This window comes from Cupressus sempervirens, chromosome 7, assembly GCF_028749045.1.
Source record: "Cupressus sempervirens isolate cs-2001-9-10 chromosome 7, ASM2874904v1, whole genome shotgun sequence".
Classification (NCBI taxonomy): Eukaryota; Viridiplantae; Streptophyta; class Pinopsida; order Cupressales; family Cupressaceae; genus Cupressus; species Cupressus sempervirens.
This window is the reverse complement of record NC_143124.1, coordinates 485010034-485036767: the sequence shown is the minus strand read 5'-3', so window position 1 is coordinate 485036767 and position 26734 is coordinate 485010034. Positions and strand designations below refer to the sequence as shown.

Below are 26734 nucleotides of genomic sequence, written 5' to 3'. Positions count from 1 at the left end.
ATTGTAATGAAAGAGGACAAGCAAGATGTAGTTAAACTATTTTTTAAAAATAGTAGTTTTCTAAGAAACCATGCAATGTAAACAAATGTCCCTATTTATATTAATTTTGTGGTAAACCTATTTGAAAACCAGTATAGGTTAGTGAGAAGTGTCTTCCATTTGAACTAGATCATGAGAAACTAATGAAGGGTGCTCCTCTTAATACCACAAACACACAACAAAAATAGAGAACAACAAAAAATTGCACAAAAAAAAAATGTGTTTCTTATTATCTCCACAAGTATGGAATTACAATTAATTCAAAAACAAACATGCAAAGCCACATGGGTTTTACAATCCACTAGTCAGAACTTCTATAGCCAACCTATGAGCCTTCCTTATATAGACATTTTTTCCACCACTAGAGAACATTCTAGAAACTTATCCCTACCTCTTGAGGCTGACCAACCTAATATTATATTAAAAGACACTTTATTACATAGAGTCAACTCAAGACAATATATAAATTACATTTTTGAATTGCCCAACATTTGGAGACCATAAATTCCAAATTGTTTCAATCTGATCGGTTGCTATAACCCATTTTTAAAAATGACACTATTGATCTCTACGCCTAAATTTCCTATTAGTGTTCAAACACTTAGTGAAAATAGAAATGCACCAAATTATATTTAATGCTATGCTAATTTCGGCATTAGAAGATGATTTTTTTAAAGACTTTTTATTTTAAAATATAAAAGTATCTTTAAGACATTTTATGTATATAATTATAGATCTATTTACATGTCTATTTTATTCACTTAACATATCACCTTTTAGACTTTGATTAGGAGTGTTCATCACTAATTACAATTTTGAAGTAGAAATTTTGGAATATGGTTTTCCTTCTAGAATTGAATGAAAAATTTGTATTAATGGTATATATGTAGAACAATTCTATTTATAAAAAAAAAAGAAAAAAAAAGAAAAAAAAAAAACTAGCATAAGAAATATTGATCCGCTTTTCACAAACAAAGAAATAAAAGATTGAACCATGAAGTTAATAAAAATAAAAGTAATTATATATTCAGGTCATTTCTTAGTTAGATTTATGCTTGCATTCATGAAATGTCTTAATGAAATACTTGACCGTTATTTAACACAATTTTAATTGAACACATCATATAGATCATTCATTATTATTACACAGTTAACCGTGGTTCCATATTATTGCTTGTGCCTCTTTTTTAATGTCAATGTTCACTATCTCCTCGTCCTCCTCATGCTCCTTCTCCTCTTCTTCCTCCTTTTCTTATTTAGTTGATAAAAGGCCTAGGCTTGAGCTTCATTAATTGAATAAATACACTTTACAAATGTACCCCCATTCAATATTTTGGGGGGGGGGGCGGCGCGTGTGGTAGAAAGCATGCAGTCTAGCCTAATGTCAATGTTCACTTTTTGTGGCTAAGGATTGATTTTTTTATAAAAATAAATTGTAAATAATTTTCTCATTGTGTTGATAAAGTAAAAACTAAAAAATCTTATAGGAAATGATCTATGAAGTGGAAGGTTGATTAGTATTTGTTCACCATGAAAATATGTGGTTAATTTTTAAAATCTTCATTGGTGGACACCCAATCTCTCTACCTATCACCAGTCTAGAAAAATACAAACTTCAATTGGCAATAATACTGACACAATTATAAAGACGCTACTAGTTATTTGTAGTTAAGGCATGACTATCTGCTGTTGAATTATTTTGCAAAGCATTTAAATATGTTTTTGTTTTTCATGTGTGAGTTATTCTGACATATGTATTAGTTTTAATTTGAAGATTTAAAGGGAGTGAGTATTTCATTTTGATTGCATTTAGTATATTTATATTGAAAGATTCTATATTTTTAATAAAAGTTGTAATAATTGTTTAAGGAGTTATCAATGTGGTCATAATTTTTTGTAAAAGATGCATGCTTAGTAAAGTCTAACTCAAACTATCTTAGTAAGTTTATAAATATGACTAAAGTTTCATTTTTACTTTTAAGGGCATCTATGTTAAATTGGGTTGTCAAAAGGTCATGTTAGTAAAGTGTAACATATCATGTTAAAGGTAGGGGTGCACTAAGGAAGTATTACACATAGCATTCTCTTGAAGTTTCCATTGGTAACCTTGTTTACATGTTTTGGGGATATTTTTCTATTGTGGGTGTGTGGTACTATTTCCTAGATGTTTCTAATAGTGAACTAAATAGTTTCATGGGGTGAGGTGTGGGAGATATAGCATCAATATTTCATGACTAGTCATAATGACAATTTCTTATGATATTCGAGACTAAGTGGCATGGTCAACAAATATGGTGCTTTCCATTCATGAATGTGGCATTTCTTTAAATAACATCCTAGCATAAAGATATTGTAATGAAAGAGCACAAGCAAGATGTAATTTAAATAAATTTTTAAAATAGTAATTTTCTAGGAAACCATGTGAAGTAAACAAATGTGCCTATTTATATTAATTTTGTGGTAAACTTGTTTGAAAACCATTCTAGGTTAGTGAGAAGTATATTCGATTTGAACTAGATTATGAGAAACTAATGAAGGGTGCTACTCTTAATACCACAAACACACAACAAAAATAGAGAACAAAAAAATATTGCACGAACAAAATATGTGTTTCTTATTATCTCCAAAAGTGTGGAATTACATTCAATTCAAAAAAAAACATGCAAAGCCACACGGGTGTCTTCCTTACAATATATAACAATACAAAGCTGCAATCCACCACTTAGAACCTCTATAGCCAACCTATGAGCCTTCCTTATATAGGCATTTTTCTACCACTAGAGAACATTCTAGAAACTTATCCCTACCTCTCGAGGCTGACCAACCTAATATTATACTCAAAGATACTTTATTACATAGAATCAACTTAAGACATTATATAAATTACATTTTCACGTAGCCAAACTTGTGGAGACCATAAATTGCAAATAGTTTCAATTTGATCAACCATTATAATGCATTTTCAAAAATGACACTATTGATCTCTACGCCTACATTGCCTATTAGTGTTCAAACACTTAGTGGCAATACAAATGCATCAAATTATATTTAATGCTATGGTAATTTCGGCATCACAAGATGATATTTTTTGAAAACTTTTTATGTTGAAATATAGTAGTATCTTTGAGACATTTTACATATATTATTATAGATCTAATAACATGTCTATTTTATTCACCTAACATATCACCTTTTAGACTTTGATTCGGTGTGTTCATCACTAATTCCAATTTCGAAGTAGAAATTTTGGAATATTGTTTTCCTTCTAGAATTGAATGAAAATTTTTTATTAATGGTATATATGTAGAACAATTCTATTTATTAAAAAAAAAAAGTAGCATAAGAAATATTGATCCGCTTTTCACAAACAAAGAAATAAAAGATTGAACAATGAAGTTATTAAAAATAAAAGTAATTATATATTCATGTCATTTCTTAGTTAGATTTATGCTTGCATTCATGAAATGTCTTAATGAAATACTAGACCATTATTTAACACAATTTTAATTGAACAAATCATATAGATCATTCATTATTATTACACAGTTAACCGTGGTTCCATATTATTGCTCGTGCCTCTTTTTTAATGTCAATGTTCACTATCTCCTCATCCTCCTCATCCTCCTTCTCCTCTTCTTCCTCCTTTTCTTCTTTAGTTCATAAAAGGCCTAGGCTTGAGTTTCATTAATTGAATAAATACACTTTACAAATATACCCCCATTCAATGTGGGTGGGGAGGAGAAAACATGTAGTCTAGCCTGATGTCAATGTTCACTTTTTGTGGCTAAGGATTGAAATATTTTTTTAATAAATTGCAAATAACTTTCTCATTGTGTTGATAAAGTAAAAACTAAAAAATCTTATAGGAAAGTATTTTCGAAGTGGAAGGTTGATTAGTATTTGTTCACAATGAAAACATGTGGTTAATTTTTAAAATCTTCATTGGTGGACACCCAATCTCTCTACCTATCACCAGTCTAGAACAATACAAACTTCAATTGGCAACTCTACTGACAAAATGATAGACTCTACTAGTTATTTGTAGTTAAGGCATGACTATGGGCTGTTGAATTTCTTCGCAAAGCATTTAAATTAGTTTTTTAAATTTTTTTTTATGTGTGAATTATTCTAACATGTGTATTAGTTTTAATTTGAAGATTTAAAGGTAGTAAGTGTTTGATTTTGATTTCATTTAGTATGTTTATATTGAAAGATTCTATATTTTGAAGAAAGTTGTAATAATTGTTTAAGAAGTTATCAATGTGGTCATAATTTTTTGTAAAAGATGCATGCTTAGTAAAGTCTAACTCAAACTTTCTTAGTAAGTTTATAAATATGACTAAAGTTTCATTTTTACTTTTGAGGGCATCTATGTTAAATTTGGTTGTCAAAAGATCATGTTAGTGAAGTGTAACATATCATGTTAAAGGTAGGGGTGCACTAAGGAAGTATTACACATATGATTCTCTTGTAGTTTCCATTGGTAACCTTGTTTATATGTTTTGGGGATATTTTTCTATTGTGGGTGTGTGCTACTATTTCCTATGTTTCTAATAATGAACAAAATAGTTTCATGGGGTGAGGTGTGGGAGATATAGCATCGATATTTCATCTCTAGTGGTAATGACAATTTCCTATGATATTCGAGACTAAGTAGCATGGTCAACAAAAATTGTGCTTTCTATTCATGAATGTGGCATTTCTTTATATAACAGCATAGTGTAAATATATTGTAATAAAATAGCACAAGCAAGATGTAGTTTAAAGATTTTTTTAAAATAGTAGTTTTGTCGGAAACCATGCAAAGTAAACAAATGTGCCTATTTATATTAATTTTGTGGTAAACATATTTGAAAACAATTAGAGGTTAGTGAGAAATGTCTTCCATTTGAACTAGATCATGAGAAACTAATGGGGTACTCCTCTTAATACCACAAACACACAAAAAAAAATAGAGAACAACAAAAAATTGCACGAACAAAATATGTGTTTCTTATTATCTCCACAAGTGTGGAATTACATTTCATTCAAAAATAAACATTGAAAGCCACATGGGTGTCTTCATTGCAATATTTAACAAGACAAAGCTACAATCCACCACTCAGAACTTTCGTAGCTAACCTATGAGCCTTCCTTATATATGCATTTTTTCTACCACTAGAGAACATTCTAGAAACTTATCCCTACCTCTTGAGGCTGACCAACATTATATTATATTCAAGGACACTTTATTACATGGAATCAACTCAAGATAATATATAAATTACATTTTCATTTAGCTCAAGTTTTGGAGACCATAAATTGCAAAGTGTTTCAATCTAATCGACTGTTATAACCAATTTTTAAAAATGACACTATTGATCTCTACACCTACATTGCCTATTAGTATTCAAACACTTAGTCATTTACTAGAAAAGGTTGGATGGTCATCACTATGATCGAGTCATCTAGCAAAGGCCGATCATATAAAAACTTTTTTATTTTGTTGAGCAAGGTAGAGATTTGTGAGAACCCTAGTGGAGATCGAGGGCACATTTAAGCTAATCTTACACAATTGAGACCAAGTAAATTGTAAGACAATTTTTTTGAGTGAATATAATAGATCAAGTGTGTAGAATTCAAGTGCCTTCGTGAATGTTAGTTATGACTAAGTGTCAAAACATTCAGATGTCAAGAAAAATAGTTTTATCTTATGAGTTTGTAATCACTCGTAGACCTATGTAGATCATATTTTTTGAATTCTCTACAACATTTAATGATTGTAGTGATAGTTAAGGTGGAGTTTATGAGTCTTTATAGAAGGTAGTGATCTCTACTATTAGTTTGTGGTGACTAATCAGAGAAGTATTGTACATACTTTATAAAAAAAATTGGGCCCTATTTTATTGGGATTTTGGGCCGATTTGTAATAATTAATTATATCCCTAAAGCAATAAAAATACTTGCATAAAAAGGGCCTAGGGTTAGGGATTGTTTCATAATGTGTGATGCAAAAATTGTTTCTTGTGATAGTATTGAGCTGTAAGGGATTATAGATTGTAATCATGTTGTAATCATTGGATCATAATAATATTGGACTTGCTGTTAGGTGGACATAGCCTAGGGTTTGGGTGAAGCACCTTAAAATTTTGTGTCTTATATTCTCTTTTGTGTGATTTATTTTTTTATGATATTGTTTATATTTTCACATAATTGTTATTTCTATCTAACATTAATCCTAACACCAAAAAAAGAAGATCAACCAATTAGAAAATCAGAAGGGAAAAGACAAAAGGGATGAATTGTGAACTATTGATTATGATCCAAAACTTTCAAATATTATCTATTTGATGAGGGCTCTAACCCTAAGATCATATGAGAGAGGAGGAATGATGAACAAGTGATTAGTAATGAATGGGTGAATGCGCAAGTGAAGGAGCAAACAAGGATAAAACATAGAAAGGAAGACTAAATTTGAAAGGAAATTAGATAGAGTGATCTAAGCAGTGAAGTACAAAACAAAGATCAGATCGAGACATTAACAAAGGAGGTCCAAAATCAACTTTTAGAGAAAACTAAGGGTTAGGTACTGAATCAGTTTTAACAGATTAAATTAGGATCCTAATAGATCTATTTAGAATCTCCTAACAGAGTCCTTACTTGATTATAAGCGTAAAATATTTTAATAGAGTAAGACCTAATAGTCTTAAAGATTTTAATAGGACATACCCTTCACTGGATAGATCATCTATTATAATCAATATTGTAACCCTAACAAGTTAACTTTATTGTTACAATAATTATGATTTATGGGTTTCATCCCCACCCTAATTTTACCTTCACATTGAAGTGTTTCTAAAGAACCAAATCATTTGTCTTTTGTGTTGAAACTTTTAACGGATACAAACTAGTATAAAACATGCATTTAATAGACATTTTCAATTGGAAAAGTGTGAAAAACATATATAACTTATCTAGAATGAATTTATCAAGATAATATGTTTGAACAAAATTGATTTTTAGATAGAAATACTCAAATTCAGTCATTTTGATAAGTCATCCTAAAAGGTGACACAAATTTGTACTTTTACCCATGGGCACATTCTAGATAATTGCATTATGACATATTTCAAAGTAAATTACAAGAAATGGTTGAATGTAGAACTACCTTGTTGTAGTTGTCTCAAAGTTGGACATGATAGTAGAAATTGTAGACAACACCAAACAATGGAAACCTCAAAGGTAAAGAAAATTTTGAGGTAAAGAAAACATGGAAAGAGATAGTAGAAGCTTAAATTAGTAAATGTGAGATTACCCAATCCAATGGATTAGGAATTTGTTAAAGACAAGAGGAGGATTGAATGTGGTGTCCTTTCAAAAGCTTGATTTGGCTGAAACATCACACACTAACCAAGAAATTAAGCTTGCAAAAGTAAGTCAAACTTTGACTATTTAACACTTTTAGTCTAGGAATGAAGCATTAGTGTGTGATGTTTAAACCGCTCAGGCTGAGAGTTGCATAGGTGTCACAGAGGTCGTCTAAGATAACAACCAAAAGTCCTACTTTTGCATAATCAAGTCTACACTCGCTGTATTGTGGTTCGAACATCACCGCTAAAGAGGTACAATGAACTGCAACTTCTCTGTGCTGAGTAAAATCTAGCAGTGGGAATCTGCAATCCTTGTACCATCTTTAACATTGCAATAATCTCATTTTAATAGCTTTCATCAAAGATCTTGGCACAAACTCATATATTCAACAATTTTTTTTGAAACCCTAATTAGATTGATCATTGTCTTTATTATAGGGACTATTTTGATTAAGTTTAGAATACTCCTCCTCCTTTTTACCTCTTTATATGTTGTATTTCAGATAGGGTATAATTTAGTGGCTAATATTCGTAAATTGGCTAATTTTAGAATTTTTTGGCTAGTATTTTGGCTAATAATTTAAGATTTGATACAACCTAACTCGCCATAGTTTTATAAAATTCAATTCTAGAATATTTAAAATCGCTCAATAATTTATTTTATTGAAAAATTTAAACTCAAATATTCGCCACAATATTCGTTACATGAATAGATTTGAGTAACCTAAATATAATATATTATTGGAGAAATTAAATTGAACTAACCAATAATTATCATAATTATTAGTTAATTTAGGGATATATCACCAATATTTATTATTCACTATTGATTTAAAGTATATGTAACGATTCTCATAACATTCTACAAGGTAAAAAAATGTTCAATTTTGATTTGTAATATTCCATGGTGATTAATGAACTTCCTATTATTATTGAGATTCGTCAATATTTTATACAAAAAAAATTATGATTTAAAAATAATCGCCAAAATTAATCATATTTAGAATGAAAAATTGAGAGTTTCGACAATATAAATAATTTTTTTTTTTCAAAATAATGAAATATTCGCCAATATTTTATATCTTTTTTTGGAGGTGCCTTTCTTAAAGTTTACCCTGATTTCAGATCTGTGTGTAGCCTGAATATGGTTAAAGTCGAGCTTCACCAATTCTATATACTTTTCATTGCTTTCTTTTGGCAGTCTCTACGACGTGAATACCAGTCAATCTAGATTAGGGTTATGTACATGTGATAGAGGAGATGATTTAAATATAATAAAATTGCAATACAATCAATCTAACCGATACAATGTCTTCCCCAACCATAGGTCGTTGGGATTAAACACAGTGTTGCCCCGTTATAAAATTGATTCAATTTTATAAGCCATGATTAATTTTTGAAACTTGCCTGGTTTTATGCTTTAAATTGGCCATTTTATCTTTGAATTTTTGAGTTTCTAAAAACTTTCATGTCTCCGGCTCATTCTCAGCTCCGCATAGCACTTGAAATTTTTAAAATCTGACTTTTAAGCCTCAAGTTATTAAAGGTTAATGATAATCATCAAAAACATGTTTTCATTAACCTCTCAAAAGGTTAATGATAACAATCAAAAAAATGTTTTCATTAACCTCTCAAAAGGTTAATGATAACCATCAAAAACACGTTTTCATTAACCTCTCAAAAGGTTAATGATAACTTCCAAAAACATGTTTTTCTTAACCTGTACAAGGCAGTTACTAACTTGTTTGAAAACTCTCCCATAAGAAGTCATACAGGTACATGGGAGCAATTGGAAATAACCATGGAAATGAATCAGACAGAGTCCTTGATGATTCATAATGTGCAATAAAAGGTGGTTTAAATTACATAAACAATGAGAAGCTTCTTAGCTACATATTTGGGTTCTGAATGAATTATAAAGGTGATTAATTGGGTACCTGCCAAATAAAAACCAAGGCATTAAATTAGTAAATTAGTCTCAAGGGAAGTAAGAGTTTATAAGCCTCCAAATAATAGGGCAGACTGTACAAATAGCGTAAACGATGGCAAACTAAAATACTCCTCCAATGTGCAATATAAAGCCTTCGAATTTTTGGTTTTTGGATTGCGATAGATATTATTATGCTATCATTTCAGCACTCACTAAAAAGGTTGCTTGACTCCTGCTAGATGTGTGATTGGTGTGGATGCTGGTAGATGCTCAGGAAGTTTTCAAACTGTTTCAAGTTTCAAGTTTTATAAAGGAACACGCTATTCTATCCATGTGAGAAAGAGAAATGATCATATAAAATCCATCTTGTATGTCACCATGGGTGAGCATAAACAGCTTCCACTTCTTGCCTGATCACTGTACATTCATTTGATAACAAGACTATATAATAATACATTCACAGTGGATTTTCATATTACCGCAGGATGCACAAAAGAGTGCATTATTATCTTTAAGCTTGTAGGGCAGAGATAGTTTAACGAAAAGAAAACTGAGCTTGAAGTTTCTTCAAATATTTATATGTCACCTATCCACTCTATTGCCAAATCTCAACCTTGAAGATGTCGACAGGAAAGGCTTCTTAAGAGCTTTCATGGCAGAATGTTTGCAGTTATCAGTCACAATTGGTGCTAGACAAATGTTTGACAGATTGCCCAACTGATAGAATGTTAAGGAATCAAATAATTTTTGATATGAGTCTGATATGGATGAATTGGAAATGTTCTTGACACCTTTAGTAAAACCAGTTCGGCAGGTGTAAAGGTAAATATCATTGTAGCTTGAGAAGAAAATATAGAAGGAGCCACTTCCTACATAGATGATGGTGCGTGAAGCTATATCTCACATCAGTTGCTAATAGCCTCTCTACGGATGTCCAATTGGAGCAACACATAGACCTCTGTTAGATTGTAAATTATAGAGGACAAAGTACAATGTTTTTTTTAATGGAGGGCTATGTAAGTTTTGACAGAGTGCCCGAGAAAAATCTAGTATCTTGATCAACAATGGTTACATCATATGCTCAAGTGGGCAGGTTGATAAAGCTCAAAGTATGTTTGACCAGATGCCTAGAAGAAACTTGGTTTCGTGGAATCAACCGATTATAGCATATGCTCAAAATAAATGAGTTGGTGATGTTCGAAAACTCTTTGAGGATATGCCTAGACAGGACTTGGTTTCATGGAACATAGTGATTGCTGGATATGCATAGAGTGGACAGCTTGATGAGGCCTTAGTGCTTTTTGAACAACAACTGCCTCAGAATATAATGATTTTATGATATACTCAAAGTGGATGTTTTGAGGAAACTTTGATCCTCTTCAAGGAAATGAGGAAAGAAGATATGAAGCCATGCCCTATTGCCTTTCCAAGTTTTCTCCTAGCATATGCCCACGTAGGGGATATTCAACAGGACAAGGAGGTCTACAAGGAAGTACATAGATGATCACGAAGAAGAGTCTACATCAAATAACTCAACAAGCTGATGATTCAACCATGTGAAGACATGTTCCAAGCTATACATTCCAATTAGTGGTCATTGTTACTTGAGGTTAATTTTATTGAGGTTAATTAACCTCACCCAAATCACATATTTGGGAGGCAGTTATTAACCACAAAGAGGTAGTTATTAACCTCTATGTCTATATAAGGGCTCTTTTGGGCTTTGTAAAGGGACTTTTTGGTTTTAAAAATAAGGGAACACTATGCTAAAATTTTGATTGAGAGATAAATTTTGGAAAGTATGTACACTTTTTATCTCTGAAATTTAAAATCTCTTTTGTCTTCTTGGTGCAAGGAAATGGAATGAGATACGCTTTGGGTTTCTTATTCTAAAATCAAAATTGTTATCTGTTGTAGTAAACATTCTCATGGTACTGTGCGAATGTTTATAAATGTTAATGAATGTGCTTGGTAATACTGGTTGTTTTCAAGCATAGTCCTTGATCACCTTTGTTATCAATCTTGTCTATCAAAGAAGGTTATAAAGACGTGTGGTGCATTCGTCCTAAACAACTTTCTCTTGATCTTTGAAGTTTTTAGATTCTTTATTTGAACATCTTTTAAAAATTATATCATACGAGGAAGCTGCCCCTCTAAACGCAGAGGAAGGCCGCATATGAAGGGCCTCTCCAACTGTTGTGAATGGTTTGCCACACACTCCGTTGGGCAAATTCTACCGTGAAAAATCTGTTTACCAACAGATTTTTGGCGACTCTACTAGGGAGACTGAACAAGAAAGATTGACAGTCGCCTGTAATGAAGCACAATGGTGCTTCCGCATGAGAATATTTTTCCAGTTCTCCAACTAACCTTGGCTTTCAAGACACCTAGGAGGATATCATTTTAGACTTGAACACTCTCGCCTAGCAGTGTGGACGAAAGTACTCAACAATACCATCTAGTGAATCAAATTCTTGAAGAAGAAGAAGAATTCAGGGAAATCTTGCGAAGAGCTCCTATTGGTCACAACGTTGTAATCATTGAAAGAATAGTAGTTATCCCAAGAAGAAATAGGCAAAATCTTGGTCATATCCAAAACCAAGTGAACAATAATCAATAACATGGTTGATAAAAGGTACCTTCCTTGGAATGAAGGTTGGCGACTCTATTTTAATGATTGATTATCGACAACTCTATTTGAAGGTGGTAATTCAGAATCATGGTTTGGTACAAGGGAAAAGTTGAAAGTGACAGTGATAGTGATGATGAATACTTTTCATATCCTAAGAAACAGATTCTTGATGAGCCTCTGCAAGTTGAATTCTTGAAGAATTTCTATGGCGATAGGAGGCTAGATCCCAAAATGGTTCATCCCCAATTACTTCAAGTTTTTCAAAAGATTGAAGAAGAGGATGGAAAGAATTATGTTTTTTTTTTTATGATCAAACATCCTTTTTGGAAAAAGATTCTGCGTATAAAGATAAAGAAGGCTTTGCTGAAAAATGTGCTTCATCTAAATCAGCAATGAGGAATACTAAAAATGTCTCTCATGCACCTGCATCTTAGCAAAATCAAATTGATCCTAAGAAGGAAAGCTTCTTGAAAAGTTTCTATGGTGGACAGAAACTAGATCTAGGAGGGATTCATCCATCTTTGCTCTAAACTTTGCAAAAGATAGATGAAGATGATGGTAAAGATAATCATTTTTTCTCTCACAAACCCAAATCATTTTTAGAAGGAAGTTCTACATGTGAGCATAAAGAAGAACTTGATAAGAAAAGTGATTCATGTCAATTGAAGATGGATAGTGCTGATAAAAAAGGTGTCCCCATGCTTGCACCTATTACTCATCAAAATCATACTTCCATTGATGCCAATCAGGTTGAATTTTTAAAAAGCTTCTATGGTAATGCACACCTAGATCCTAACAAAGTACATCCTTCTTTACTTCAAATGTTGAGAGACCTTGAGAAAGAAGACCCATGCAAGAATTATTTTATTGGTAGTAGAACATCTCTTGATCCAAATGTTACAAAAGATTCATCTAAATCTTCATGCATAAAAGAAGACGGGGATCCTATGTGTAATGAAGGAGATAGTCAAGGAAGATAATCTATAGGAGAAGAAGGGTTTGCTAATGTATCAAGGCATGACTGTGAAGATTTTAAAAGAAATATCAAAATCTCAGGAAACTACACAACAAATGATTGAAGATGAGGAAAATGTGGATCAAGGTGAATTTCATACTACTTTTATTCCTACTTGGTGCTTCGATGCTTCAGATGATGACTTCCTATGTGGAGAAAATCTTCCAAATCATCCTTCGATGATCATTCATGATGATGAATCTATTGATGATATCAATACTTCAAATGTCATAGAACAATCTGAAACTACTACCATTGATGGAGATAAGAGCACCAATGAACTTCTACAAATATCTTCTTTCCCCAAAGAAATGGAAACCTTTTCTTTTGATGACATCGATGAACTTGTGATTAAAAGATCTGTTGATGAAAAGGTTAAAAATCAGCTTCAAAGAGAAGAAGATGAACCATCTAGCCTTCATTCTTTAGCACACATACCAACTTCTACATTCCATAAAGGATGTCTTGTACAAGAAATGATGATTCAAAAGGGGATAGATATCATCGAACATATTGAAGATGAAAACTATATGGACATGAAGACAAGTTCCTCTATTCCAATAGAATTTAAATTAAATTCCTATGGAACATTCAAAGTTCAAGGAAATCCTCTTTTTTAGTCTTTTCATCAAATAGGAAATTCTATGCCAAAGGACTTCTATGAGAAGAATAACCATGATGAAGAAAGTAATGAGTTAGTAGGTGATCTCATGGAGGAATCCGAGGAAGGAAACTCTAATGATGCTTTTATCCCAAGTTTGTGCTCAAAAGCTTTGGATGGTTATTTCCTCTATGGAGAAAGTCTTTACTTTAATCCTTTATTCTTAGAGAAAAACATTTCTATTGATGATTCTCAAGTTGGTATTCAAAGACAAGGTTTGCTGGCCATAACTCCATAAGTTGCTTCATGCCACAGATTAGATGAAGGCAATCCAATACAAGGTTTGATATCTTTGAGTCTCAGTCACCAAAAGGATCTTCAGAAGGAGAATTTTGATATTAATGGAAGGGAAATTGAAGTGATGACCAACCATGTTGACCATGATATCAGTATAACTTTGCAGTACTTAAGACTTCAAGACAATCTTTTGGAAGATAAGGAAGAAGAAATAGATTATGGGAAAATCCAATATAACATGGATGTGCATCCTAGTTGGAATAATTTTACAGAGGATTCAACCATGACCATGCCCATGGAAAAAGAAGAGGGTTCGCCAATCACAAGAGAAGATAAAAAATGCATTAAGAAACTCGAGAGCCTTATACTTCAACTCTTTCAAAATGAAGTCATCTATGACATGCAATAGGAAGCAGATTTGATTTTAAAGTCAGAGATTTTTGATGAAGCATGGTTATTTGGATATGCTCTCTCATCCAGAGATGTGGGGTGTGCTATGAACTTCAGAGTTAGTATTCAAGTAGCAAACTTATATTCGAACCCATGGAAGCTTAAGAATTGTCACATGTTGGTATACCATGGTATTTATTTTCCCCACCCTGTGAATGGATTTGCATGATTATACCTTGAGTCAATAGAGGTAGGGAAACTTACCTTGTACATAGTCTAGTTAGGAGTTTGTGGTGCTTTAGTTTTTCTTTTTTTCTGTCCCGTTTTTGGTGTTTGTTCCCCCTTTTACAAAGTGATCCCCCAAGTGACTCTATAGCCCCATAGATAAAGCATTGCTCTAATTATTTTGGAATCGAGCTTCGTCCTTGTTAGTCGTTGTCCCCAGTTAGAGCCAGTTGTTGCCCGGTTATAAAATTGTTTCAATTTTATAAGCCATGATTAATTTTTGAAACTTGCCTAGTTTTATGCTTTAAATTGGCCATTTTATCTTTGAATTTTTGAGTTTCTAAAAACTTTCATGTCTCTGGCTCATTCTAAGCCCTGCACAACACTTGAAATTTTTAAAAATTTGACTTTTGAGCCTCAAGTTATTAAAGGTTAATGATAACCATCAAAAACATGTTTTCATTAACCTCTCAAAAGGTTAATGATAACAATCAAAAAAATGTTTTCATTAACCTCTCAAAAGGTTAATGATAACCATCAAAAACACGTTTTCATTAACCTCTCAAAAGGTTAATGATAATGTCCAAAAACATGTTTTTCTTAACTTGTACAAGGCAGTTACTAACTTGTTTGAAAACTCTCCCATAAGAAGTCAGACATGTACATGGGAGCAATTGGAAATAACCATGGAAATAAATCAGACGGAGTCCTTGATGATTCATCATGTGCAATAAAAGGTGGTTTAAATTACATAAACAATGAGAAGCTTCTTAGCTACATATTTGGGTTCTGAATGAATTATAAAGGTGATTAATTGAGTACCTGCCAAATAAAAACCAAGGCATCAAATCAGTAAATTAGTCTCAAGGGAAGTAAGAGTTTATAAGCCTCCAAATAACAGGGTAGATTGTACAAATAGCATAAACCATGACAAACTAAAATATTCCTGCAATGTGCAATATAAAGCCTTCGAATTTTTGATTTTTGGATTGCGATAGATATTATTATGCTATCGTTTCAGCACTCACTAAAAAGGTTGCTTGACTCCTGCTAGATGTGTGATTGGTGCGGATGTTGGTAGATGCTCAGGAAGTTTTCAAACTGTTTCAAGTTTTATAAAGGAAAACGCTATTCTATCCATGTGAGGAAGAGAAATGATCATATAAATTCCATCTTGTATGTCACCATGGGTGAACATAAATGGCTTCCACTTCTTGGCTGATCGCTGTACATTCATTTGATAACGAGACTATATAATAATACATTCACAGTGCATTTTCAGATTACTGTAGGATGCACAAAAGAGTGCATTATTATCTTTAAGCTTGTAGGGCAGAGATAGTTTAAAGAAAAGGAAACTGAGCCTGAAGTTTCTTCAAATATTTATATGTCACCTATCCACTCTATCGCCAAATCTCAACCTTGAAGATGTCGACAAGGAAGGCTTCTTAAGAGCTTTCATGGTAGAATGTTTGCAGTTATTAGTCACAATTGGTGCTAGACAAATGTTTGACAGATTGTCCAATTGATAGAATGTTAAGGAATCAAATGATTTTTGATATAAACCTGATATGGATGAATTGGAAAGGTTCTTGACACCTTTAGTAAAACCAATTCAGCAGGTGTAAAGGTAAATATCATTGTAGCTTGAGAAGAAAATATAGGAGCCACTTCCTACGTAGATGATGGTGTGTGAAGCTATATCTCACATTAGTTGCCAATAGCCTCTCTACGAATGTCCAATTGGAGCAACACATAGACCTCTGTTAGATTGTAAATTATAGAGGACAAAGTACAATGTTTTTTTTAATGGAGGGCTGTGTAAGTTTTGACAGAGTACTTGAGAAAAATCTAGTGTCTTGATCAACAATGGTTACATCATATGCTCAGAATGGGGAGGTTGATAAAGCTCAAAGTATGTTTGACCAGATCCCTGGAAGAAACTTGGTTTTGTGGAATCAACTGATTGCAACATATGCTTAAAATAAATGAGTTTTTGATGTTCGAAAACTCTTTGAGGATATGCCCAGATAGGACTTGGTTTCATGGAACATAGTGATTGCTGGATATGCACAGAGTGGATAGCTTGATGAGGCCTTGGTGCTTTTTGAAGAACAACTGCCTCGAAATATAATGATTTTATGATATACTCAAAGCGAATGTTTTGAGGAAACTTTGATCCTCTTCAAGGAAATGAGGAAAGCAGATATGAAGCCATGCCCTATTGCCTTTCCAAGTTTTCTCCTAGCATATGCCCACGTAGGGGATATTCAACAAGACAATGAGGTCTACAAGGAAGTACATATATGATCACGAAGAAGAGTCTGCATCAAATAACTCAACAAGCTGATGATTCAACCATGTGAAGACATGTTCCAAGCTATACATTCCAATTAGTGGTAATTGTTGCTTGAGGTTAATTTTATTGAGGTTAATTAACCTCACCCAAATCACATATTTGGGAGCAGTTATTAACCACGAAGAGGTAGTTATTAACCTCTATGTCTATATAAAGGCTCTTTTGGGCTTTGTAAAGGGACTTTTTGGTTTTAAAAATAAGGGAACACTGTGCTGAAATTTTGATTGAGAGATAAATTTTGGAAAGTATGTACACTTTTTATCTCTGAAATTGAAAATCTCTTTTGTCTTCTTGGTGCAAGGAAATGGAATGAGATATGCTTTGGGTTTCTTATTCTAAAATCAAAATTGTTATCTATTGTAGTAAACATTCTCATCGTACTGTGCGAATGTTTATAAATGTTAATGAATGTGCTTGGTAATACTGGTTGTTTTCAAGCGTAGTCCTTGATCACCTTTGTTATCAATCTTGTCTACCAAAGAAGGTTATAAACACGTGTGGTGCATTCGTCCTAAACAACTTTCTCTTGATCTTTGAAGTTTTTAGATTCTTTATTTGAAAATCTTTTAAAAATTATATCATATGAGGAAGCTGCCCCTCTAAACGCAGAGGAAGGCCGCATATCAAGGGCCTCTCCAACTGTTGTGAATGGTTTGCCACACACTCCGTTGGGCAAATTCTATTGTGACAAATCTGTTTACCAACACACAGCTATATTGTTTGTAGTCGTCAGTGTTGGCATATTTCTATTCGATTGAGCAGACAAAGCATATCCAACCTGGGCAAGAGACAAAATAAAAACTCATACAAATCAGAAATTATTTTATGATGCTTACTAGTTAGTCGCACAAAATAAAAATCAGAGAAGGCAAATGATTTGCAATACCTCTTCGGGCAGGTTTTCCTTGACAGCCTTGGCGTGTGAAAGGTTCTCTCTCTGCAGGAACTACTCAACCAAGTAAGCTTTTGCAAATGCATCTGTTTCCTTTATTACATTTTCGCCCGGAAAGTTAAGCTGTGAACATCTGTACAGGCTCAATATTCCGATTACGCCTGCGATGTTTCCATTACTGGACGGCTTAAAAAGTTCTTTAGCCTCGATTTCAATGTTTTCCAAAACGTCTGACACTCAAAATTGTTAGAGATTAAGGCCGATCTATCAATTCTGGAAATTAAAGATTCGATTATAATTTGCACGAGAGCTCATCTGAATCATTTATATTAGACCAGAAGATACAGAGTAGCCGAAAATTCTGAGAAGCCTGAAGGCAGTGGCTGTAATATCAATATCAGGAACCAGGCTTTCCAGTCCGAATCCAATGCCTCTTTCACTCCAGTGCCTACCATACGTTTCCAAAGCGAGGTTTCAAAATAAAGCAAATAATCTGGAATCTGCACTTGGAGAATAACAAAATAGGAATTAGTATTTACTCACTGGAACACATAATTCAAAGCTTGTTTAATCTCTTTTTCGAAATGCCGTTCGAGTCCAAGACCTTCAACACATTGGACGGCTCTCAATCGTTCCGTAATATCCACCGGATACATGCTCGGCACTGCAATCCAAAGAATTTGGATTTAGCGTACGACATTCTTTCTATAATGCATTCGAGTATTAAATACAACAATTACCATGGTCTCCAAACTTTTTAACAAATCTCGTCAAAAATTGGAGAGATTTCTGGTCTCCTGTGTGCATAAATACGCAGGCTGTAGATGTTGGGGAGCCCGAGAAAGATCCTTCCTTGGACTGCAGATATAGAATATTATTCCAATCGACTAATTCTTGAACGCCTTCAAGACACTGCAACATAGCTGAGCGATGGCTGTGCAGCTCTTCAACAGATACTCTGATTCACAAATAATCTTCTTCAGTTTATAAGTGCTTTATAAAATATGAAATCACAAATAGATGATAGCGAAATGATTACTTTTTCAGTTCGGAGTCTCGCTTTTCGCCGATTTGCTTCATGATGGAGAGCTCATAAGGAAGATCTAAGCCCAAAAGTTTGGCCTCATTCAGCAGTACAGGAAGGACCATCTCGAATCCCTTGGAATGATGATGACAGAGTGCTTCTTTAATCATTTCTTCTGTATTTCTCCTCAAGAACTCAACACCTGCTACGGCGCACAGATTAAACTCTTCCTCTGGCTGAAGGTGACTCTCAACATTTAACTATGCCTAATGTAAACGGATTCAAAAATATTTGAATGTAAAAATAGTTTTTAATTCTGCCCAATATCTCAGAATGTAAATTTGTGAATAATTTATTTTTGTGGGGGTGGCCCCTGCCGACCCCAACAATAGAACCAAAAATGGAAAGACGAGGAAAAGTAGAAATAAATTAATAATATTAATTACCTCTTTTCACGTGGTTATTTCCAACGCCCCAGATGGCCAGAAGGCAGGAAAGAGTATTAAGCAGTCTATCACACGCTAAAAAACGGCGCTTCTCTCCCAAGGAACCGTCGGGCAACTGATTGTGAAGAATCCAGTCCACCATTTGAGGAAATTGGGGTTGAGCAGAGCCATCAATGGCAGGAATTCTCGCTATCCAGGCAGTATCGTAAGCAAAAGGATTTATTTCCCCATCTTCCATCGAGTTAAAGAGCACTTTCATCTCTGCAACCAATTCAATATCTATCCTCCAATCCATCTCATCCAAGAGTTCCTGAAACAATAACACTCAATTAGATCAGTTCTCCTGATTTTGAAAATTCGCTACATCTACCTGCAAGTGTTCTATTTTCTGCGGGAGATAGTTTTACTGAACATTTCCGCGAACGACTTCAATATTAATATACGCATCTTCTCAATTGTTGAAACCGAGTGTACATGGTCTGGTTTCCGGTAATCAAGATTTATTTTACGCTCCGTGTGCGCTATCCTTGAAGCTGCAATAATGACAGTCTTACATTATTTAACACTCGAATATTCAACGTTTAAACTGAAAAGTAACTAAAACAAAGAAGACTACGTGTATTTTCTGTTCGTCATTACTCTGAAGAGTGTTCGCATCCTTTCCAACAACGACGGCAGATGGCCTGTTGTGACAAGCTGCAAACAATTGAAAGTAATGATTTATTAAAATTATTCAGGTTAAATAATATTTCTAATACTTTGAAAAAGAAATTGAAATGGTTCGCAATATTACTATTAAATTTAAATTAAATAAATTTACACTTACCTATGTATAGTATAAAAATATAATTTTTTCTACCTGACCAACATATACAAAATAAATGTTTACTATAAGCACTGCATAATGTAAGGAAGCAAAGGTGTATGGAATTGCTTCCTATGCCAATCTTTGAGAGGATGATTATGCAAATTCAACTAACTATTGTAGAGATCTCAAGAAATGCATAATAACATAATCAAAATAACAATAACACATAACACAGTGATTACTGTGGGAAAACCCTTCTGGGAGAAAAACTCCACCTTCCAAAACCCGCACAATGTATTATTAAACCAAGATAATTACAATACACTTGCAATGCAAGTTCTTACAGGAGCGCATCACCACAACTCGAACTTGGAGAGACTCTTTCTAGTACTAGCCTTGCAAATTGAACTCAAGTACACAAACACCTCCCCAAGCCCTCCTTTTATAGTGATTTTACAACCTAGAAATCACTTGTGGTTTTACAAAACCATGGGCAAAACTACCATGACACATTTTACCCATTTTTGACATTTACATTTCCAATATGGAAAAACAACCAGGTTAAAATAGTAATCCTGTCCACAATTTTGTCTCTTAGTTTAGACCTCCATAAAAGTCATAAAACATGCTAACTATGCCCTAAAAATGGCCCTCCTATATTCTACTATGGACAGGGCACCTTTTGGTATTTTATACACTCTTTTCCAAGATATATAAACAAGTGAAAATCTTCCACAAACAAATTCTAAAAATTTTCAGAAAAAGATTGCAAGGTTGAGACACACTTGTCTAACACCTTGCAAGAGTTAGGGGATCCTAAATATCATGGAATTAATTGCTAGGGGTCGAGAGGCCCATAGACTTTGAACACCATCTGAATTTCTCTATGCTCACGGGCTTAGTTAATGCATCAACAACATTCACCAAAGTCTCTACCTTTTTCAGCTTCACCTTGCCATCCTCGACCATATCTCTCACAAAATGATATTGTACATCAATGTGCTTGGTTCTCGCATGAAAAGTCAGGTTCTTTACTAGGCGGATTACAGTTTGGCTGTCACTATAAATTGTCACTGCACCCTATTTGAACTCTATATCTAAACACAATCTCTTTAGCCATATGGTTTCCTTGCAGACATGAGTAGCTACCATATACTCTGCCTTAGTAGTGGACAAAGTGACCACAGCCTATTGCTTGCTCATCCAACTGATTGCACCACCAAATAATGTAAACACATATGCATTGGTGGATCTTCTTCTATCAACATCATCAACCCAGTCTAAATCCACATAGCCTCGAATATCTAAGGAATTCTCGTTTCCTGTTCCATGAAAACATATTGAGTACTCTAACATACCCCACAAGTATCTGAAAACTCTTTTTACTGCATACCAATGTGCTCTTCCTAGATTAGACATATAACAGGAAAATGCTCCCACTACTTGGGCAATGTCTAGTCTTGTATAGACTATAGCATACATCAAACTTTCAATAGTACTCTAATATGGTACTCGACTCATCTCTTCCATCTCCAATGGGGATGTAGGACACTGTGAGCTAGAAAGCTTTGTTCTCATAGTAACAGGAACACTCAATGGTCTTGAATCTTGCATATTAAACCTTTTCAAAATAGTACCAACATACTTACTCTGGCCTAGCCAAAGTTTTATGTTTTGTCTATCTCTTATAATATCCATTCCTGGAATGTGCCTAGTTGTACCAATATCTTTTATTTCAAACTTTATTGAGAGTTGAGATTTTAACTCTACAATCAAACCTTTTCCTTTGCCAATAAACAACATGTCATCAACATACAAGGCAATAACTAGAAAACCATCATCATCAGATTTGAAATATATACAGTGATTAGATTTAGATCACACAAATCCCAAACTCAACACATATCTATCGAACTTCTGGTACCACATCCTAGGACTCTATTTTAAACCATACAAAGATTTCTTCAATTTACAGACCAAATGACTTTTACTTTTTACCACATAGTGCTCTGACTGTGACATGTAAATTTCTTCCTCCAAATCTCCATGAAGGAAAGCAATTTTCACATCCATTTGCTCGATCTCTAGATCATAAGCTATTGCAATAGAAAGAAAAAATCTAATGGATGTCATTTTGGCTACTAGAGAAAAATCTCACCATAATCTACTGCCTCAACCTAAGAGTAACCTTTTGCAACCAAATGTGCTTTATACTTCTCAATGCTTCCACTTGAACCCATCTTCCTTTTGAATGCCCATTTAGAACCAACAGGCTTCTGTCCTTCAAGCAATGGTACAAGGTCCCATGTTTGATTCCTCTAAAGAGCTACCATTTCTTCATCCATGGCTATTTTTTAGGACTCTGAATCATTCATACCAAGAGCCTCTTGTACAAATCTCAGTTCATCAATATTAGCATTCAATGCAAATATGCATCTCCAATCATCAGGAGAATACCCATACTTTTCAGGTGGTTTCCTTTTTCTAGTAGACCTTTGAGCAAGATTTTATTCAGGCTTAGGAGGTTCAAGTTCATGATTAGGCTCTCCCTCTTCCTCTAATGATTTAGAACTCATAGAGCTCTCTTCAACATCTCGTCTCTCTAAGGGCCTGAATTCAACTTTCTCAAGTGTAGCAGGAAGTTGAATCACATCTTTCATTTCTTCTATCTATTCTGGCTGTACTATAACAGAAGAAGGCTTAGTTTCTAGAATGAAATACCTTTTGTGCAACAAGATCCCAAACTTGTATCCTTTCACACCATAACTATATTCGATGAAGATACATTTGACAGCTTTGTTGTCCAATTTTGTCCACTTCTCCTTTGGCACATGAGCATATGCATCACAACCAAACACTCTTAGATGTTTAAGTGAAGGCTTGTGGCCTAACCATGCTTCAAATGGTGTCTTATCAACAAGAGTTGATGTAGGAGACCTATTTATTAGGTAGTAGGTAGTGGCTATAGCTTTGGCCCAAAACTTTTGTTCTAGTCTAGCACCACTCAGCATACTCTTAGCCTTCTCCATCAGGGTCCTATTCAATCTTTCTGCAACTCCATTTTACTATGGAGAATAAAGAGTTGTCTTCTCTCTCTTAATACAAAAATCTTTACAAAATGTATCAAAATCATTGGAGAAAAATTCACCATCATTTTCAGTTCTCAAATATTTTAGTTTCTTTCCAATCTACATTTCAACCATTGCTTTAAATTCTTTAAAAAGACTAAAAACTCTAGCTTTACTCCTAAGGAAATAAACCCATTTTCTTCTACTAAAATCATCTATGAAAGAAACATAATGAACTAATCTACCAATAGAAGGAACATCAACTAGACCAAATACATCTGAATGGATTAGATCCAAAATACATGAAGCCTTATGAGAACTTGAGTAAAATTGAATGCAATTTTGTTTACCATAGATACAATGAGCTCACAAAAATCAAATTCAAGATTGCAGTCATTTAACCCGTCAACAAGGTTCTTATTTTTCAAGGTCTGTCGACCCTTCCCACCTATGTGGCTAAGTCTTTGGTGCCATAACATGGTCTTCTCTATAGGAAAATTTGATTTCGTAGACATAGCACCCTTGGGTACCCAAAAACCATGACCATCTATTGAAAGAGAAATCTTCTCCTCCAAATGAGTAGTCTTTTTCACAATCTTATCAGAAGTACTATTGTACTTGACTGTGCATGCATCAAGCTAGTATAATGTACCCAATCTACTTCCTCTTGCTATTACCATAGCACCTCTCACCATTTTTACACTTGCTTCAGAAAATTGTACATGCACACCCACATCTATTGGCTTACTAATAAATAAAAAATTCCTTGCTAGTCTAGGGATATGCAAGACACCATCAAATCTTCTAATTCTACCATCAAAAAATTTCACATGAATACTTCCATGACCAACAATATCAAGTACTGAGTTATCACCCAAATACACCTTACCACCATCAAAATTTTCATACTTACTAAACCAATTTCTATTAGGAGTCATGTGGAAAGATGCACCTTAGTCTATTAACTATGCATTTTCACCTGCATGAGTGGCCAAGGCTATGATGAAAGCATCTCCATCTTCCCTCTCAGACTTAGAATCATAATCTTGCTTCTTCTTCTTCTTCTTCTTCTTCTTCTCCTCTTTGTAGTCCTTTTAGAAGTGTCTAAGTTTGCCACAATTCTAGCAGATTGCCTTGGACTTACTAGAAGATTTTGATCTCCCCTTATTTTTGGATTTAGAATGGCCATGCTACTTTTTGTTCTTGCCTCTTTCTTTTGGTCTCTACGAACACTCAAAGCCTCTTTGGCATTCAGATAGACCTTCCTTCTCATTTTCTCAAAAAGTAGAGAGCCAACAATGTCCTCCATCTTCAAGACAACTAAAGTGCTCCCTATAGCCATCACAAGACTATCCCATGAGTCTGGCAATGAACATAGCAAGATTTGACACATTTCTTCTTCATTCATTGGCACCCCTACTGAGGTCAATTGATTCACCAACATATTAAAGCTTTCCAGATGCTTAGAAATTTGTCCACCTTCTTCCATTCTCAAGGAATACAACTTCTTCCTCAAGAAAATCTTGTTCACAAGTGATTTTGCTTGATAGATCTCACTTAGCTTTTTCCAAAGCTTCTTCGCGGTAGGTTCTTCATAGACATTAATCAGAATCGAGTCTACAAGACACAATTTGATGAGACTTTTAGCTTTTTTTTGTCTATCACATCATATTGTGCAAGTAAAGTCAGATCAGTGGGCCTCAATTTTTTCTCATCAATCGCATCCCATAGATCCTGATCAGTCAATAGATCTTCCATCTTCAGCGTCCACATCTCAAAGTTTGTGCCAAAAAACTTTTCAACATCAATTCTCCCTGACCTGCTCACCATCTTTTCAATCCTATAATACAGAAATGAAATGCTCTACACAAGCTCCCACTCAAACCTTGATTAGCTCAAAAAATCATGTACCTAATAAATAGAACCAAAATTGGTCAGGCTCTGATATCACTTGTAAGGAAGCAAAGGTGCATGAAATCACTTCCTACGCCAATCTTTGAGAGGACAAATATGCAAATTCAACTAACTATTGCAGAGATCTCAAGAAATGCATAATAACATAATCAAAATAACAATGAACACATAACATAGTGATTACCATGGGGAAACCCTTCCAGGAGAAAAACCCCACTCTCCAAAACCCACACAATGTATTATCAAACCAAGATGATTCCAATACACTTGCAATGCAAGTTCTTACAGGAGCACATCACCACAACTCAAACTTGGACAGACTCCTAGCACAAGCCTTGCAAATTGAACTCAATTACACAAACACCTCCCCAAGCCCTCCTTTTATAGTGATTTTACAACCTAGAAACCACTTGTGGTTTTACAAAACTATGGGAAAAACTACCATGCCACATGTTACCCAATTTTGACATTTACATTTCCTATATGGAAAAACAACCTGGTTAAAATAGTAATCCCGTCCACAATTTTGTCTCTTAGTTTAGACCTCCATAAAAGTCATAACACAAGCTAACTATGCTCTAAAAATGACCCTCCTATATTCTGTTATGGATAGGGCACCTTTTGGTATTTTATACACTCTTTTTCAAGATATATAAACAAGTGGAAAAATTTCACAAGCATATTCTAGAATTTTTCAGAAAAAGATTGCAAGGTTGAGACACATGTTCTCAACACATAATACAAAATATTGTTTAAAGATAATATTTTGGAAAAGAAAACATCTATTATTCATTTTAATGAGTGCGTGCATGAAAATTACAACAAAGAAAAATAAAAGAAAGAAGACTATGAAACTTGTGGTTTGCAGAAAATCACTATTCAGTGGTCAATATTGCATTCGATATCAGTTTGAAAACAGAGATAGAAGCTAGATACATACCCAGGGTCTTGGCACACGAATAATTTTGAAAAGGCAGACTTTCATCGACTTTGAGAGATTTCCATCCTTGAGATTTAGTAATGAGGGGCTTGAATAAAAGTTAGGCCATTTCAAGCAAAAGAGATATCAGCTATGCATTGAATTCAAGAGGCAAATGGAGAGGCCTTTAAAAGGTTGGATTGGGCATGCCACGACAATTCTGAAACCAATAATATTCAATTTCAAAAAGATTTCTTATTCCCACTGCACTCAGAGGTGCTTTTATTATTTAAACAAGACTTAAAGCAAGCTAAGAAATATTTTAATTGAACTCTTATTTTATTTAAATAGTGGGTAGTTGACATATATGCAGTTATAAAATAAATTAAGCACGTAGAAATATTTTTATATATTTGAATGTAGTTCAGTTGTATGTACATAAAAAATTTATTGTTGGTCTATAGTTATTTTATCATAGAAGCATTAGTCACAAGTTAAATTTCTTCACCTAACAACTAAAGATTAAATACTATTCATTATCTCATTTTATTTTGGAAAGATTTGGATTCATTTGTTATGAAATATGACTCTTGTAGTCAAAAAGACTTGATTATCCATGTGTACTTAAGAATCATTTAACTTCACCAAATATGTATGTATGTATGTATGTATGTATGTGTGAGTGTGTTTTTGTGTGTGTGAGTGTGTATGCATGTGCGTGTGTGCGTGCGGGGGTGGGGGGAGAATTGTTAAAGTAGTTACCTTAAATTAATCTAAAGAAAAGTATGCACTTATAAATTACATTAACCATGAAGACTTTTATTTA

The 26734-nt window shown here is 33.8% G+C and overlaps 1 pseudogene; it reads right to left on the bottom strand.

Moving 5' to 3' along the window:
- Window positions 1-2192: 2192 nt before the first annotated feature.
- LOC149547659 (bifunctional levopimaradiene synthase, chloroplastic-like) lies at window positions 2193-26038 on the bottom strand (annotated as a pseudogene).
- Between the last annotated feature and the right edge of the window lie 696 nt (window positions 26039-26734).